At 50.4% G+C, this 15,165-nt stretch overlaps 1 protein-coding gene across 1 annotated transcript in view; it reads left to right on the plus strand.

Annotated features, from left to right (window-relative positions):
• Window positions 1-15,165, plus strand: part of KCND3 (potassium voltage-gated channel subfamily D member 3) — a 223,226-nt gene that overhangs the window by 9,400 nt on the left and 198,661 nt on the right. The window lies entirely within an intron of this gene.

The following is a 15,165-nucleotide window of genomic DNA, read 5'->3' on the forward strand; positions in this document are numbered from 1 at the left end:
GTGGCAGCAATATCATCAGAGGGAGGGAGAGGCGCTCAGCGAGGTCACAGGTGACTGTCTCTTCCATCTCCCCAGGGTCCCCTCTGCAGCTGAGGTCACCAAAATGTATTTGCGGTACTGGGATGTGAAGATTTCCATCAGAGGATGGGGAGTGAGGAAGCAGATTACCATCTTCACCCTAACAGGATTAGGGCTAATGAAGGCAGCTTTACGGAGACGTGTATTTTTTAGGGGTTGCTGCTTCAGCCTTTGCAACTCGTTGAGGCTAATGCAGAACCCCTTCATGATTCATATGCTGGGTCTATATTTGCTTAGGCCAGGAAGCGTTATATTGCTGATGGAGAATTCATGAAGTTTTTTATTTGGTGTTTGACAATTCGGTTCGTGGCGTCCTGGTGATTTGATTTTTTTTTTTTTCCTGGCTGAAACCCTGTGGCACCGGTATCAGTTTTTCCATAGCGCTGCATGTGCTTATTGGGAATGACTGAGCAGGTGATGGGACCTTTTAAAATGATTACGTTTGTCATTCTGCCACATGGGAGGGAGTAGCAAGGGGGAGGGCGAGAGGTGTCACTGTCCACGATGGGGGCATTCCATTCACCTCTGTCCATCTGACAGAGGCCACCCTGCCCCTTCCTCCCTTTCCAACACACACGCAGCCTCCAAATAGCTGCTCCTACCCAGATGGGCAAGAAAGTCTGGTCCTTTGACCTTGCCTCTCTTGGCTCAGGGGGTGGATATGGCTTCCTGGCACAGTGGAATATTTAGGGATTAAAATGGGCTAGAGAGCTGGCCATGTGTCAGGAGAAGGAGGCACATTTGCTGCTTCTGTGCTAACCTGGCCATCCCTTCGCTTTCCTGAAAGGGACCGCTCCCACGGCCAGGACCTCCATGGCCGCACTCTGACATGGCTCTGACTGTCCAGTTCCCTCAAGTGCCCCTTGGTGGGACTCATGACACCAGAGTGATGCCTCAGGACCACCATGGGGAGAAAACAGGGCAGATGGATGGGTGTCATCCGTGGGATGGGGGATGTGGGACCGTTTCAGAGGAGATCAGTGGAAACTTCAGTGACCACCTGCCTGTTACACTGTATTAGTATAACAGTGTATGTGTGTCTACTATGTGTCAGTAGTGTGCTGAGCACTTTGCATATGTTATCTCTTTAAGTCTTCACAATAGCCTTGCAAAGTAGGAAAAACTCTATACAACTTTTTTTTTTTTTTAGTTTCTGCTTTATAACAAAGTGAATCAGTCATACATATACATCTGTTCCCACATCCCTTCCCTCATGCATCTCCCTCCCTCCCACCCTCCCCATCCCACCCCTCCAGGCGGTCACAAAGCACCGACCTGATCTCCCTGTGCTCTGCGGCTGCTTCCCACTATCTACCTTACGTTTGGTAGTGTATATATGTCCATGCCTCTCTTTCGCTTTGTCACAGCTTACCCTTCCCCCTCCCCATATCCTCAAGTCCATTCTCAAGTAGGTCTGTGTCTTTATTCCCGTTTTACCCCTAGGTTCTTCATGGCATTTTTTTTTAATTCCATATATATGTGTTAGCATACGGTATTTGTCTTTCTCTTTCTGACTTACTTCACTCTGTATGACAGACTCTAGGTCTATCCACCTCATTACAAATAGCTCAGTTTCGTTTCTTTTTATGGCTGAGTAATATTCCATTGTATATATGTGCCACATCTTCTTTATTTGAAGATGTAGCAGGTGAGGCTCAGAGAGGTTAAGTGAATACCTGTAGTCACATAGCTGCTAAGGGGCGGTGCTGCTTTGCAAATACCAGTCTGGCTGTCTCCAGGACCCTTTCTGTTCTCATTCCCCCCTCTATTTGTTTCCGTACCATCAGGGCCCGTAGGTGGAAATCAGCCCTTCAGAGTTATTTTTTTTTTATTATGGCCTCAGGGTGTCATAGTCTATTCTAGTCATATCACTATTGAAGAAAGAAAGCATCTGTGCAGTGAGTACTACAGACACCTCACTAGGCACACAGGGAATTTATAAATAAAACATTTCCTTCTGGCCAGTTTAAGTTCTGCCTTGGAAGTTAATGGCTGCTTTCATGGCAAAATCCAGTGTTTTACTGTCACTGGGGAGACCAGTGATTTCCTTTAGCCTTCACTCTGTAGAATCAAGGTCGAGTCCAATGTCAGGGAGTGGACAGTCATGGCCTCACATTTATTTTCGGGAATGCAGGAGGAGCAAAGCAAGAAGACTCTGCCAGAGAGTGAGACAAAGAGGAAGGGCAGGATACCTGTGTGGGAAGAAGCATGCTCCCCCTGACTGTGGGCACTGTGGACTCCTCACCCTTCCCTTCCCCGTGCATCAAGACGTCTAGCCTCGGCGAGGAAAGACTCACGGGCCAGAACAAGAAAAGAAGCCTTTTAGTTATATCTTCCTTAACCTCAGTTAAGTAATGGGAAAGCAGGCTTTTTCTTCCCTTCCACCCTGGCTGATGTCGCCCAATGCTGGATTGGGCTACTTTGACTTTGACCTGGGTTGGCAGTGGGAACCATCACCAGGCTCCCTGCTCGGCTATACACAGCAGGTGTTTGGCAAAACACTTTTAAATGGATGGGTCAATGCGAATGGGGCTCCTTTTCCATTTGCTTGGTCTGATACTGTTCTCAGTCCCTTCCAGACCCGCCTGTCCTCTCTCTAGGGTGGACCCAAGATTTGTGTCTGCTCCAGCCCTGGCCCCAGGGAGAGAAGACGGCAGCCTTTACCTGGTGTGTGGTCCCCCCGACTGGGGTGCTGTGCTGCATTGTGGGGGTCTTCTTGCCCTTATTGGAGGTCTTACCCACCAGACCCTGGAAACCTTTCCTCTCCTCGGCTGGTTTCTGTCCTGAGCTCATTTACTGGCTCGTTGTAAGCTTGTTCGACCACTCCAGAAAGCCTGTCTTTTGCTTACTCTTCACTGGCCTTTGAGCCCCAAGTGGCTGTGCAATACCAAGGGCCAGTGTTCTGCCACATTCCATGTTCTGTCCGGTTGCTTCCAACAATTCCCAGCAGACTCCTAGTTCTTCCAGTCTCCAGACCCTCCCCTCCCAAACCTTCCGTTGCTTCCTATTTCCAGTCTGGAGAGACTGTCTTGAGTTCCTTTTCAGAGCAGGGCTGACTGACTGGCAGAGAGGGCTGATGTGCCGAGTGAAGGAATCCGCTCTTCCTGGCTCTGGTTGCCATCTCTGCCTGCTTTCCCAGGATCCGCTGATGAGTGACTCAGGTGTCCTCCAGGGAGGGATCTCCTGGAGCCAATTATTCCTATTTTTTTAATTTCTCAAAATATCTTAAGCACACAGAACAATAACAGCCCAGCTGCCATCAATGCTTGAGGATGACTTTCCTTTGCCACCTCCTTTGCTGGTGGGAAAGACACCTGTGCCCAGCCCAGGGTTCCCTTGTGCCCCCTTGACAGCTGAGCTCCCAAATTCACCATTAAAGGATTAATTTCCGTGCTCATAATGGATGCTATAAATAAAATAAATCCTCAATTATCTCAGTTAACAGAGGGAAGGGATAATACAGAACTCCCAATATTAAATAAGACCAGCACATCTAGTTTGGGAATGTATTATATGGCATAGACTTTTTCAAAGCAGATTTTCCCTCTTCATTTTATTTGACTTTGCTTGACATCACCATTGGGCGGACTGCCTGAGCCAGTCCGTGGGTGAAGCTCACGTGGGGCGTGGGGAAGAGGGGAGGAAAGCTTTGTGAGCAAGCATCCGCAGGGCCATGGAGGACCAGCTCCAGTCCTGGATAGGGCGAGGCCGCTCTTGGATAGCTTAAGGAGGGGGAGTTCGACCTGGGAAGGGCAGGGAGTGGCAGAGCAGCGGAGCAGCATCGCTCCTGATGAGGTGGCCCGCTGCTGCCTGGTTGGCTTGGCTATGTAATTGAGACCGGCGGCCTGTCTTCCCCCCGTGTCCTGAGATGAGAGAGCTTTTGACAGTGTCCAAAAATCACTTTAACAGGCTTCCCTGGTGGCGCAGTGGTTGAGAGTCCACCTGCCGATGCAGGGGACACGGGTTCGTGCCCCGGTCCAGGAAGATCTCACATGCCGCGGAGCAGCTGGGCCCGTGAGCCATGGCCGCTGAGCCTGCGTGTCCGGAGCCTGTGCTCCGCAACGGGAGAGGCCACAACAGTGAGAGGCCCACGTACCACACACACACACACACACACACAAATCACTTTAACGAAAGCAATCGAGTTTTACTTCTTCCAAGCAAAAGCAGCCTCCAAGTGATTTGCATTTCCCTTTAAAGCATAATCCTGGAAGGGTCCTGCCTCAGGTTTCCAGAGACTGGGAGCCGGGCCTTGGAGAGCAATACAGGCACTCCACAGAGTGGGGTACTTGATCAGGCTCCACCAGTGGAGACAACCAGAGGTGTGGTTCTGTTAACCCTTCAATTCCTGAAATTCTGGCTGCACCATCATCCACTGCCTCTGGGGGGCCCACCAACCCTCCTCCCACCTTCAAATGCCTTGGTGTGGGACACTGGCCAGTCGGTGCCCACCTTTGATGGTGGTGGGTCCCTGCCCAGGGAGATCTGATCAGAGTGCCCTTACTGGGAATAAATGGCCTCAGGGTCTTTTCTTGGTTTGACATTTCTTAACCAACAGTTTTCTGGTGCTGAAATTCCTAAGAGTAGAAACCTGCCTCCCAACAAGGAATCATTCATTGATTCAACATTTACTGAGTGCCTACTGTGTACCGGGCAGCATGGTAGGCTCTGAGAATACACAGGCACTATGATGGCATGTCAGCCCTACATAAGGTACAGACAAAATGAACTGAATTAGACTCAGTTCTCTTCCTTTGAACCAAAACAAGAGAGGGTGGGAACAGCAGTAGACCAAGGATCAGAAAAGAGGCTTTTACTCACACTTTTCCCGTCACCCAGAGACTACCCCTCACTCTGCTCTGTGTGTGGCTAACCCCCGTCATCCTTCGAGACAGCCCACATCGTCTCCTCCAGGAGACCTTCCCAGACCTCCAGGAGCTCCGTGTCCCTCCTCCCGCCTCCCACTGCAGCCCCTTCATACCTCTGTCTTGCCAGTTGCCACATTTTATTAACTTTATTTGTTTATGTGTCTTTCCCCCAGGATATGAGCTCCTCAAGGGCAGGTCTCTATTCCAAGGATCATGGTGTGATCCATGCCTAGCACAGGGTCTGATATGTATTGGGCCTCAATATATATCTGTTCAACCAAACAGGTTTGTACCCCAGCTTACCCATCTTCAATTTTCTCACCTGTTAACCATCTCCTGCCCATTGTGAGAACCAATGAAAGTGCTGTCTGAATGTTGGTTATATGGTCATGTCCGACAGGATATTTGTGGGTGGGTGGAGATGGGGAGACCAAGCAGAGCATTCTCTGGTTCTGACATCAGCCTAGCAGAGTTGGGGCTTTCTTGCAAGGGAAGTTTAAGCCTTTGTCTTTCACTATTGGCTACTTGGCCAGGCTTCCCACTGCAGACTCTGGAACAGGGAGGAGCACAAAGAGAGCCATAGATAAGCACCCCTACCCATGAAGTATCCCTTCATTCGATATTTGAGTAGCTACTAGGCTCTGGGGATACAGCATCAAAGAAAACAACCCCTGATCCAGTGGAGCTTACATTCTAGTAGAGGAAAACACACAGTAAATAGAAAAATACATACATACATACATACATGTATCCTATCAGGCAGCAATTCATGCTGCAGAGAAAAATAAAGCATGATGTGAGAAATTGGGGGTGCTGGGTGTGAGACGGGGTGGAGCAAGGGAGAGTTGCTATTTTATTTATTTATTTATTTATTTATTTATTTATTTATTTTTGCGGTACGTGGGCCTCTCACTGTTGTGGCCTCTCCTGTTGCAGAGCACAGGCTCCGGATGCGCAGGCTCAGCGGCCATGGCTCACGGTCCCAGCCGCTCCACGGAATGTGGGATCCTCCCGGACCGGGGCACGAACCCACGTTCCCTGCCTCGGCAGGCCGACTCTCAACCACTGCACCACCAGGGAAGCCCGAGAGTTGCTATTTTAGATGAGGAGGTTAAGACAGGCCTCTCAGATAAGGTTACATTTGAGCAGAGATCTGAAGGAATGTGGGTTTCTTGGGGAAGAGCATTCCAGGCAGAGGGAACAGCAAATGCAAAAGCCATTAGGCAGGAGGGGCCTTGGTGCACTATTCTTGGAAGGGCAAGAAGGCGCTTATGGTCCAACCCCAAGAGCAGGTAGCGGGAAGCAGCTCATGCAGGGCCCTTATGGTCACCTCAAGGACTTGGCCCTTTGCCTTTCACTAATCTACTTAGAATGGGAAGCCACTGGAGAGTTTTGAGTAGACCTGACTCATGTCTTAAAAGGATCACTCTGGGTACTGGGTAGGGAATATATTGTATGGGAGAAGCTACCACAATAATCCGGGCAGGAGATGATGGTGGCTGGGATCTAGGGTGGTGGTGGCAGTGGAGAAGGGAGAAGGGAGAGATTCCGCATTTATTTGAAGGTAGAGGCCACAGGACACACATGCTGGTCTTGCTGTCAGCCTGCCAGCTGAAAGCTTCACCAGCTCCCATGGCAGAGAACTGGCCTGAAGACACATTCCTAAAGACCTCCACCACTGGGAGAAACGTTTCACAAGAAGAGGCCTCAAGGGCCTGCAGGATAGCTCCCAGACTCTGGCACAGAACAGACAAGCCCCATAGGCCGAGCTGGAGCATGGCCAGCTGAGAGCAGGGCTGGGCTGGACTGGCAGTCAGAGGGAGCATCTGCACCTGATTGAGGTTGTCTTCAACCCAGGCAGAATTTCCCTAGCACCTGCCAAGGGCTGGGCACCACCATGCGGGGACGATCTTGGCTCAGAAACTGAAAAGGAGAGGCCAGTCTCAGAGTCAGCAGCTGTGGTAGCTGCCGGCACAGAGGGGCAAAGCAGAGGGCTTCAGGGCTACGGAGGAGGGAGAGATGAATTCCCACGGGTGGGGTGTGAGCTTTGACGTTCTTCACACCAGAGTCACCACATTAGATTGCTCTTTCAATCCAACAGTTCAAATTGCTGCAATTTTCGGAAAAGGATTTCCACGCTGATGCCCATTTCACAGCTCTCTTCGGAATCTCTCAAAATCAGTCTCTCTCTCTGTTTGGTTTTGTTCGGGTTTCCCTCTTTAAACATACCCATAAACACAAACATGATTCCTCCTGAGGACCAGCAATTATTCTGCCTGAAAATAGTGTAAATAAAAGGCATCCTGGGGGCTTCCCTGGTGGCGCAGTGTTGAGAGTCCGCCTGCCGATGCAGGGGCCACGGGTTCGTTCCCCGGTCCGGGAAGATCCCACATGCCGTGGAGCAGCTGGGCCCATGAGCCATGGCCGCTGAGCCTGCGCGTCCGGAGCCAGTGCTCCGCAACGGGAGAGGCCACAACAGTGAGAGGCCCGCGTACCATACACATAAAAAAGGCATCCTGGCCCTCCGTCTCCCCAGGGGAGTGGCAGAACCCCTTGGTAACTACATGAGGATTTTTGTCTCTGTCACCCAGGTGGGAGCGCCTATTCCAGTCCTCACAGGGCTCTTGGCCACATGCCATCATGGCCGGGAGCTACTCCCGGGCAAGGAGAGGAGCAGAGACTTCTCTGTGAGTCCCCCCATGCCCTGTCCTCAGATAGGTGGTCCCTTCCAGGAAGCTGACACTCTAGTCACATCTTAAGTGCTCATCCTTTGTGATGACCAAGTCAGTTTTTCTTTCCTGGGAAGTGGGGACCAGGCCCTTAGCAATCTCTTTTGTAAGGAGTGTATAGTAGTGAATTCAAACCAACTTTGAATGGGGACTTGTTTGTGACGAGGAGGAAGGGGTTACCACAATGCCTTCAAGAACCCATAGTTCTCAACCAAAAGGCTCATGTACTGTGGCCTCCAGGTCAAGGCCAGTGCTCCTGCCTCTGTCCAGACTGCTTTTCTCCGACCAGAACATAGGCTTCTTCTCCCCAGCCCCAGCTCTCTCCACCCAGCTCAATGCAAATGATGGGTTGGTGGGAAGGGGCTTGCTGGGGAGGGAAGATAACTCAGCCTTTGCTGATCATGGTTGGATAGAGGGAGATTGCATCTAGCTCATGTAATCATATTCCGGGTGTCAGGACTCGAATGAGTGTCATTAAACTGAATCAGAAAAATCGTTTTAATATAAGTGCCACCTCACACACAAGCTAGTTGATGGAGAAATGGATGGGGCTGGGGACGCCTCCTTTGTAATGCGATGCCGTAAAATCACATCACCTTCATTATTTCCCACCGAGCCAACACATCATAATGCCCATGAGCGGCAGAACAGCTTGAATTTAATATACAGAAAGTCCAATCAAACAATAAATGGATGGAACTATATAAAGAAACCATTTTCTGGGAGGCTGGCTCCATTCTCTGGGATTCAGCTCCCTGACACATGAAATGTGCATCAATTTTCCCCAACTAATGCAGCTGCTGAATCACCACATTTGATATTTGTTTGCTTCAGAAGGAGAAGAGGGGAGCTTTCCCCCCTACATTATCTAGCTATCAATGCAAAATTGCAAATCTCATTTTCTTTGATTTGCATCCAGTGGTTCCCGGTGGCATAGCAAGGCACCCTCCTGTTACCAGCAAGACTGGAAGCACAGCCCTCCCTCCATCCCAGAACCTTACTCAGCCCCAGGGGCACTTTGTTATCATCTTTAAACAAAATCCAGCTCTGGACCCAGAGTGAGCTGTTAGGGGGCTGGGACCTCTCTACCCTTGCAATCATCTGAAAGAAACTGGCCAACCCCCGGGCCATGCTGACAAACCCCAAGTTCCTGTGATGCCCTAATCGTCCAGTCTTGCCTTCAAGATTGTATAGAGCAGATGTTTCCTTCTGGACCAGATTCCTCCCACCAGCACAGTCCTCCATCTCCCCTTCCATCCCTGTTACCCAGCCAGTTATTGAGAGGCTGTAAACGCAAATAGCAACCCGATCAGCCAAACAAAATTAAAAAGGCAAATCAGCTCCTTCAAAATCATACAGTACATGTCAAAGACTGATGGAAATCATGCTTTTATGCCTCTGGTGTGGGATTCTCTCCAACGCTGTTTTTCCAATGGGATGGATAACTGAGAGTTAACCATAATTACAGGCTTATAGCTGCTGTGAAGTATCATTAGTTTATTTTTACTTCTTCCTGGTCACGCATATTTAAACAGGAAAAAAAAAAAACCTTAGGAGGATTCAACTAAACTGAATGATATCAAAACCATGGACAGCATAAATCTCGATTCAGTTCAACAACCATTACTGAGCATCTAGTATCTGTGAAGCACCCTATTAGGCAGTGTTGAGCATACCAAAATAAATGAGACCGAGGGGCACTGTTCCCAAGAAGTTTATAATATAGCAGGGGATTGGAGTATGTTTCTGACTGTACAGGAGAGAATGGGGCATGTGTTGAAATAATCAAGAAGTGTTTGGCACAGAAGAAAAGCTTAATAAGTATTTGTTGATGAACAAATGATTGGCTTCATGGAAAGGTGAAGTTTCAGCTGGACTGACAGACGTGGGCAGGATTTTGATATGTGGAAATGGGAATTCCAAGTAAATTGCAAAAGGACATGGTGCTCAGGGAGCTTAACTAATGTGCTGGTTTGCTAGTGTTCAGGGTATATGAGGAGCATGGCTAGAGACAAGCAGGAATAGAAGGTTTGCTGAGGGCACAGAGGATGTAAAATATTAAGCTAAAGGATTTATTTGGTGGGCATTAGGGAGCAACTAAAGGCGTCACATTGATTAGGAAGGTTTATCTGGCAGCTGTCTTCTTGATGAACGTTAGAAAGGAGCCCTTGGACAGGGTGCTGTCAGCCAGGAGACGGATCCAGGGAAGAGGTAAAGGAGGCCTGACCTAGGACAGTCACGGTGGAAAAGGAGAGAAAGGTGAAGGAGAAGGTGAAGTCCAAAGTAACTCTGGAACCATAAGACTGGACAAGTAGAAATAAGGAGTTGGCAAACATTTAGGAGGAACAGGTGGGCAGGAGGTCAAGGGCAAGGCAGAGACAATGAGCTTGCCTGTGTGTCTGTGGTGTTTGCAGGTAACCCTGAGTGTCCTTGAAGTGGCCGGCAGGCAGGTGGAAATGTGGGTCTGAAGCTGAGCAAGGGAGAAGGGGGCTAAAGCAGCAGGTTTCGAAATCATCAGCTGAAGCAGGAAAAATAGATGAGATTGCCCAGGAAAACATGAAAGGAAGGAAGAGGAGAGGGCCTGGGGAACACTTCCTGCCCCGGGCCCTGCTTCTCTGGCACCTGCCCCCTTTAGGAGTGGTGGTGCCACCTGTGAGCAGCTTTGCCGATGCTTCCATTCAGCCTCTCTCTTTGGCCCGTGGAAGTTCCCTTTCACACCGGGTTTCTGCTGGAGCTAAAAGGTCATATTGGTTTCCTGAGTAAAACAAGGTTTTCTTTTTAGTCTCCTACCATGATAATTAAGTAAATAGAACCGACCCAGGAAATCGAAATTGGTTTATGGGCTTTGCTAAAAAATAATAACAGGATTCTTACATTGGCATGTGGATGGGAGATGGTCTAAATGGTCACAGACCAACAAACATCCCTTGCCTGGCCAAGGGGGACGTTGACTCTGAGTGGTGCAGCCTCCATGGGTAACACTGTCTGGCCTTGCAGTGCCAGGCCCCCGGGTGGAGTTTCCAGGCACTGCAGACACTGCTTGTCCCACCCATCCCCTCCTTCTTCTTAGAGAGAAACATCAGACGCACTCCTGGCGTCACTGGGCGTGTCCTCTCGCCTGCCGCCTCTTGGAGACATCTCTCTTGGGCCCTTGCAACGCACCCGGGAAAAGCGATGGTTCAGTAATTCAGCAAATTTGCATTGGGCTGTCTTTGTGAGCACGGCATAGTCCTGGTTGCGAGGAGGGGCTACAAAGAAAGGAAGGGGACGAGGACTAAACCCTAGGAGGCGGGAGTTAGGTTCCCTTCCTATATATGAGAAGACTGAGACGTTGAGAGTGTAGGCCACTGGCCCGAGCTCCCACGGTATAGTAGCATTACTAGATTCAAACCAAGGTCTTCTGACTCCTTCGGAGCCCACTGCTTCATAAGAAGCTTCAGTCTAGTAACCGGGGTGACTTGTGTTCACACAGAGCTATATTTCTAGGTTCAACAAGGGGAGAGGTATGAGTAAAGGGCAGAAAAGTGTGAGGGAAAGGTGGAGGAGGCAGGAACCAGGGAAGGCTTCTTGGAGGAGGTGGCATTTCAGCTCGTGCTTGGAAGCTTGTGGTGGAAAAGTTCAGTGCGTTCCTTCATTTGACCATTTACTGAACAAATATTGTGAGTCTCCACGCACCAGGCAGTGTGCTGGGGCTGAGGCGGTGTTCACGAACAGAACAGGCAAATTCTCAGGAGCAGCAAACAATAGTCAAATGAATGTATAAAGTGAGAATGAAAGGTTGAAGTAAAAACCAGGAAAAAAAGAGATGAGCCTGGTAAGGGGAGAGAGAATGAGGCCGTCAGCCTGACCCCAGGGAGAGATGAGGGGTCCCAACACGAGGGTAGAGGAACAGTGACTCTAGCCTCTCCTGAAGTGAAAGTTCTGTCCACAGTTGATTAAGAGTCCGTGAGAGGCTGGCCCCAGGACAGAAATGATGATTCAAGAGCTGTGTTTGAGTCTCTTTAGGGTTGTTATCCAGAGGTGAGGAGACGAAAATGAGTAGCACTAGATTCACCCTGACACGTGAGAGACCACTGTCCTTCATCATCAACAACAACAACAATAATCATAGCTAATATTATCAAGCTTTTATGATGTTCCAGGTATGGTGCTAACTATAAGTCATTTACATGGGCTTCCTCATTTAACCCTCCTGATAACCTCCCCTTAACCCCAGGAGAGCGCGATTACTGTTATCTGTGTTCTGTCCCTGAGAAAATCGAGGCCTGCTCTCTGGTGAACGGAGAAGCTGGGTTTCAGACCTGAGCTGCTCTGACCAGCGTCTGCTCTTAACCTATCACTAACCACCCAGATTTCCATCGGAGAGGCATTCGAGACCTCTCCCTCCCCAGGCTCTGTCTTGGGCAGCAGGAGGAAGACACAGCGTCCCCAGCCTCCTAATGTGCCAGCACCAAAGACCCTTGGGCCTGTTGGCAAAGGTCATAAGGGTGAAAGGTCGACACAGGATAGTGACGAAGGAGAGATGAGAGTCGCAGAGATGGGGCCAGCGGGATCGAGGGGATCCAGGCTGGTCTGAACCAACAGAGACAGGAACAGCACATGCACGGGCAGGGGGTGAGTTCATCAACAGGCAAGGAGCATACTGGTGGAAAGGAGGGAAGACAAAAAAAGAAGGAGGTGGGAAATTTTAGCGTCGCAGCAGAGCCTGTGCAAAAGAAGGAATATGTAAGGGAGAGGGAAAGTTGTAAATATACATACTGTGTAAATTTCCTATGTAAATATCTCAGAATAAAAGTCTAAAAGTCTTGGGGCTTCCCTGGTGGCGCAGTGGTTGAGAGTCCACCTGCCGATTCAGGGGACACGGGTTTGTGCCCCGGTCTGGGAAGATCCCACATGCCGCGGAGCGGCTGGGCCCGTGAGCCATGGCCGCTGAACCTGCGCGTCCGGAGCCTGTGCTCCGCAGTGGGAGAGGCCACGGCAGTGAGAGGCCCGCGTACCGCAAAAAAAAAAAAAAAAAAAAGTCTAAAAGTCTCACGCCATCTCCCTCTCTGTGGAGATTCTGGTCCCTGGTGCCTTTGTTGCCCACGTCCTATGTCTGGCAGCATTCCCTCTCTCCCACCGCAGACCTTGGGGCATAACTCAGCCTTTCAGCTGGCCGCCTCCGCAGCCCACTAGAGAGATCACATCTCAGCGCAGCAGGGAGCTGGAGTCCAGTCCTCACAGTTTTGGAATGGAGGGAAGCAGCGCTGTTAGGGGAGCCTGTCAGAACCCGGTGACAGAGTGCAGGCTGACCTGTCCTCCAGGCCCCTCACAGTGATCTGTGGCTGGGAGCTGGGGCACGTGGGGGATCGGGTGAGGAGCCTCTGGGGGTCCATCATCCCTGGGGGGTCATGGGCACTCCCTCGCTCCCGCCGACCCTGAGGAATCACAGTACCAGGTGTGACTCTTCCTTTGTCATCTCTGACTCTCCCTACCCGCTCTGCTGGCTCGTCTGATGTTGTGGTGTTGCACTCCTTCAGCCTTTTTCATGCCTCCTCTGCACCAGAGATGGAAAAGAACAGTTTGCCATATGTGACCCTACATTTTTTTTTTCTTTTTTCTCTTCATCCCCGGCCTGTTTCTCTTCTGCCTCTAGAAGCTGCTAGACGTTTTCCCGAGATTTCTGCACCTGAGGGCTTGCATCTCTGTCTTCTGAGCCAAAGCCCCCCCCCCACCCCTCTCCAGCAGAAGCGTCTCTCCAGGCTGGCAAAAGGCCATGTGTTGATTAATAAAACATTTTCCTGCAGCCTGACAGGCAGGCTCTGAGTTGGGCAGGGCTTAGAGAGAGATGATGAAGAGTTATACCCACCGCCAACTCCACATACTGTGTTTGACTTTCTTAATATTTCCATATAAGGTCAGCTTCTCATCTGAGGAGCAGAGGTTGCTGTGTCCAGGCTCTGATTTAGGTGTTTATGCTGGTTCACGTGGGTTAACCGGACCCTTCTGCTGGGATTGGGCTCTATAGAACAATGGGACGACCACTGAACTAGGAGTCAGGAGATGTGGGTTTTGGGGCCAGCTTCAGCAGGCTGTGTGATCTTGGGCAAGTCACTTCCTCCCTCTGGTCCTCAGCATCCTCTTCTCAATGATGAAGTGCTGGATTTAGTGAGTTCTCACCTCCTAACCAGTTTCACAAGCTGTCAGTCTCTCCCAAATCAAAGGAAAACTGATCATTAGTCCAGTGGCCTGGATGATCCACAGCCCGGAGAACCAGCCCCTAGATGCTAGGACACTGGGGACCTTCCCATTTCCATTTCTTCATCTCCAAAGAGGGTGAAGTGAAATGAGTCCTTGGCCAGAGTGACCACCAGAAATGCAAGTCTGCAGAGGGACCTGGGAGGTTCTGCTTGGAGACTCCCCCAGAGGGCTCCAGGGTTCCCGATGAGAAGCACAGATCCAGGTCAGCAGCCCTCGGCCGCATAGCATTGTGTTTAGAGAGAGCAAGGAATCATGAATTCAGATCCCTGGATAGGCTCGATAAGCTGAATGAGGGGAAGGTATAAGACATTAACCCTGGGACGTCAGAGAGCTACGTAAGCCCCACGAATCCTAGTTTGCTGTCCCTCTTCAGAGCTGGATTCCCTTCAACAGCCTCCCCAGCAGATGGCAACGAATCTGCCTGAACATTCAGGGATGGGAGTTTACCCTTTTGACTGGTGCGCATTCCGTTTTGGAGAGGGTCAGTGATCACAACCCTCCTCTGTGTATTAAACCCGAGACTACTTCCTCTATGCCCCAAAATGATGAGGGCTTTTGAGAACCCAGAAGATTCTGTTAGGAAATAGTTCTGGAAGGCAAGTATAATTATGATCAGGGAAGCCACTAGGGGACTTGATGGCAAGAAGACCCTGGGACATCTGTCCTGGCACAGACTTAGGATGACTCAGGCACAGCCCTGGCAGATCCAAGCCCTTGGGGAGGGGTGGAGGCTTCCTGGGTGAGTCAGCTCCTCACCAGCCCCTTGGAGAGCCTGCACAGCATGGATGGGCAGGTTCTGGCGCAAATAGAGTCCCCATCCCTTCTCTGGTCTCCCACCACCCCATCCCTACTGACACTCCACCGGGGGCTGGTTTCCTACGTGCCCCACCCCATCCCCAACTTCTTTCTTCCCTGTTATCCCGTTGGCCTGTAAATGGTCCTTCCCTTCTCCACTCCCATTATTTTATAATATGAGTTCCCCAGAGGAATGCAGGGGAATCTCCATATTGCTATTAGCATCCGTGTGGGCAGCGCGGCTTACATTACTTAGAGTTATTTGAATGAAGCCAACCATTAAGTGATCACAGAGGACTGGGGAGAGGGTGAGCCTGTGGACTCTCTCCAGCTGGGGGCATCTCACTGGCTGGCTTTCCGACGTGCAAAGAGGACGAGGATGGAAGGGCCGACCGGCGGCAGGGTGCTGGCCCTGAAGGGAAGTTTGGTGGAAATGGGCCAGGTTAGTGAGTCCT

This window comes from Mesoplodon bidens, assembly GCF_964165515.1.
Source record: "Mesoplodon bidens genome assembly, chromosome: 2".
NCBI lineage: Eukaryota > Metazoa > Chordata > Mammalia > Artiodactyla > Ziphiidae > Mesoplodon > Mesoplodon bidens.